The following is a 4,220-nucleotide window of genomic DNA, read 5'->3' on the forward strand; positions in this document are numbered from 1 at the left end:
TCAAGTTGTGCTACATCAGCAAATGAAAGACCCATAAGTTGTACGCCATCCACACCATTAAGGTTGATTCTACTTTGAGGAGGCATCTCTTCCCTACTTTTATTTTGGGTGCCTTTCAACCTGAGAGGCTCATCTACCAGCTCTATATCAGACATTATTTCACTGCTATTCATAAGGTTTTCAGTGGCAAATTTTTCAGAAGTAAAAAGTGACATCCTTCTTCCTAGTCTGTCTTAGTCTTTATGTTCTCCTGAAACCTGCTCACCATAAGTGACTCTGCTGGTATAGCTTCCAGCCACCATAGTACAACACACTGACAGACGAGTGGTAGCAGCATAAACTAGCTATTATTTTTTGTTGTTGTTTTTACTATTATTTGAACAATTCCTATATAGAACAGTTATTGGGGAAACATACCTTACTCAGTTCAATTACCAAGAGGTTTTTTTTTTTTTTTTTTTTCCAATTCTCCTCATGTGCAAAGCTAACCAATAACCAGTTGCTGTTGAGTTGACTCTGAACCATGCTGATCCCAAATATGTCAGTGTAGAATTGTGGTCTAATGGGTACACAATGGCTGATTTTTCAGAGGTAGATCACTTGTCTTTTCTTTTGAGGTCCTCTGGGTAGACTAATACTTCCCACCTCTTGATTAGCCATTGAGTATATAAACCTATTACACTACCCAGGGACTCCATGCAAAGCACTAGGGTGGCCTAATTGAAAAACAAATGTCCTGATGTTCAATAGGCTATTAAAAAAAAAAAAAAAAAAAAAAAAAATAATATTTAAAAAAAAAAAAAAAAAAAAAGCAGAATAATATGTACAAATGAAGTCTTTGTGGCACAGTGGTTAAGGCACTTGTCTACTAACCAAATGTCAGCAGTTTGTACCCTCCAGTCATTCTGCTGGAAAAGATGTGGAAGTCTGCTTCAATAAACGTAATAGCCTTGAAAACCCTGTAGGGTTGTATTACCTTATCCTCTAGGGCCATAATGAACTCAATGGCAATGGGTTTGAGTGAACATATTTAAAATTAATATCAGTGAAACAATGTAAATGACAAGATTGTTTTATTAAAAAAAAAAATCATAAAGAGTCACAGAATTGCAGCAATAAATTCTAATTGAAGAATTCCAGATAAGGCTACACAAGTTAAATTCCAAATTAATTCTCATTGATAAGTATCATTCATTAGAGAACGATGGTGAAGTTGGGCAACATTCACCCAGATAAGGATACAAGAAAAGGAAAAGCAGAGAAGTGTGGAAGTGATTCCTGATGAGAGTTCAGTCTATATATAGTTACAGGAGATTTGTAAAATGGAGCTTCACTTAGTTGAAGACAATAAATATCATGCTATGGAAGTCAGATTTTATTATTTGGGAAAAAAAGAACTAACTAGTTTTGGATAAGAACATAGATGATCAGATTTAGGTTTTAGAAAGATGGATCTGTGACTGTGATTTTTTTATTCCGAGTAAGTTTCTTGCTGTTGTTAGATGCCATCAAGTCAGCTCAGATGCATAGCGACCATATGCACAACAGAATGAAACACTGTTTGGTCATGTGCCAGCCTCACGATCCTTGTTATGCCTGAGCCCATGATTGCAGCCTCTGTGTCAATTCATCTTATTGAGGGCCTTCCCCTTCTTTGCTGAACATCCACTTTACTAAGCATGATATCTTTCTCCAGGGAATGGCTCCTTCTGACAACATGACCAAAGTAGGTGAGACAAAATCTGGCTATTCTTGCTTCCAAGGAGCATTCTGGCTGCACTTTTTCCAGGACAGATTTCTTTGTTCTTTTGGCTGTTCATGGTACTTTCAATATTCTTTGCCAACACCACACCTCAAAAGCATCAACTCTTCTTTGGTCTTGTTCATTGTCTAGGTCTCAAATGCATATGATTCTATTGAAATTACTATGGCTTGGGTTAGGCTCATCTTAGTCTTCAGAGACATCTTTGCTCTTCAGCACTTGAAAGAGTCTTCTTTAGCACATTTGCCCAGTGCAATGTGTCCTTTGATGTCTTGACTGTTGCTTTCATTGGTGTTGATTGGGGAACCAAGTAATATAAAATCTTTAAAAACTTCAATCTTTTCTCCATTTATTGTGATGCTGCTCAATGGTCCAGTTTTGAGGATTTTTGTTTTCTTTATGTTGAAATGAAATCCATACTTCAGACTGAAGTCTCATCTTCATCAGTAAGTGCTTCAAGTCATCCGCACTTTCAACAACTAAAGTTGTGTCGTCAGCATATTGCAGGTTGTTAATGAGTCTTCCTCCAATCCTGATGCCACATTCTTCTTGGTTGCCCCTCTATGCATTCCAGTCACCAGTGATAATTAACACATCCTGATTGCATGTTTGGTCAATTTCAGACTGCAGAAGTTGATAAAATTCTTCAATTTCCTTATTTTTGGCTTTGGTGATTGGTGCATAAATTTGAATAGTAGTATTAACTGACCTTCCTTGTAGACATGTGGATATTATCCTTTCACTGGCAGCATTGTATTTCAAGATAGATCTTGAAATATTCTTTGTAATGATGAATGTCATGCCATTCCTCTTCAATTTGTTATTCCTGGTATAGTAAATCATATGGTTGTCTGATTCGATATGGCCAAAACCAGTCCACTTCAGCTCACTAATGCCTAGATAAGTCATTATGTGCTCCATTTTATTTTTGACAATGTCCCATTTTCCTAGATTCTTACTTCATACATTCCATTTTCTGATTATTAATGAATGTTTGCAGCTTTTTTTTTCTCATGTTGAGTCATGCCACATCAGTAAATGGGGGTTTTGAAAGTTCTACTTTATCCATATTATTAAGGCCAGCTCTACTCTCATGAGGCAGCTCTTTCCCAGTCATATTTTGAGTGCCTTCTGACCTGAGGGGCTCATCTTCCAGCATTACATTAGACAATGTTTCAGGGCTATTTATTAAGTTTTTACGGGTTAATTCTTTGAGAAGTGGATGGCCTCTTCCTTCTTCTGAGTCTGTCTTAGCCTGGATGCTCCATTGAAACCTGTCCACCATGGATGACCCTGGTGGTATTTGAAATACCAATGGCATAGCCTCCAGCCTCACACCAACACACAAACCACCACAGTATGACAGACTGACAGACGAGTGAGTAAGTGGTGGGGAGAAATTTCTGAGTACAGGAGTACCAAGATGAATCTCCTGCAAAAGAGCAAGACATCACACTGTAAATTAAAAGGAGAGGTAATGGAAGAAAAATATAAAAGACAATGTAGCTGTAAAACCTGTGAGAATGATGACCAAATGAATGTGATTATTGAAAAGAGAGGTAAAATTGAAGACAGTAGTAGGATTCTTAATATAAAAGAGGCAACCAATGGTGATTTTAATTGAAGGTCAGAGAAAGAGGGGAGTGGTATGAAGATAAGGATTTGATTTGAAAAATATAATTTAGAATTATTTGTAAGAATTTCACAAGGAGCTATTTAGAAATTAGTTAGAGGTCCTCACATATACAAAAGCCAAGGAGACAGTATGTATGTGGAAACAGATGGAAAATTGAATCAAATCCTCAGCTAAGCCATATAGATAAGTCATACTGCATTATGATAATTAGAATTTTTTTAGTTTAGTCTTCGTTATCCAGTAAGAGCAAAGTCAGCTTGAAGTGAACACAGAAAATGACTACAGTAGGGATGATGAAGTGGGTTACTATTTCATGATATTGCCAGAAGAGAAGAATTATTGTGTTACTCCATTGCACTAAACCCTCTACTCACTTCCAATCTCAGTCCAAGTGAAATATGAAGTTCTTATCATAGCCCACAAGCTTCTATATCATTTGATGCTCTGCTGATTTTCTGAACTCATCTCCCCTCTCTCCCTACACTTTCCTACCTGAGCCTCTTGAATATTTCTCCAACAAAACATACACAATACCGTGTGTTCTGGTTACCTAGTGGCACTCTGACAAGAATATACCACAAGTGGGATGGCCTTAACAAACAAGAGTTTATTCTCTCACACTTTGGAGGCTTTAAGTCCAAGTTCAAAGTGCCAGGCTCTAGGGGCTGTGTGAAAGCCCCTTGACCTTGGGCTTCAGCTCTGCCTTTTGCTACCAGCCCACTGAAGCTAGGTGATCCCACAGAATGTAGAAATTATAGAACAATATCACTAATATCACATGCAAGTAAGATATTACTGAAGATAATTCAGAAACGTTTGCAG

Source organism: Orycteropus afer, unplaced genomic scaffold (genome assembly GCF_000298275.1).
Source record: "Orycteropus afer afer isolate SDZICR_OR568_19922 unplaced genomic scaffold, OryAfe1.0 scaffold00383, whole genome shotgun sequence".
NCBI classification, from domain to species: domain Eukaryota; kingdom Metazoa; phylum Chordata; class Mammalia; order Tubulidentata; family Orycteropodidae; genus Orycteropus; species Orycteropus afer.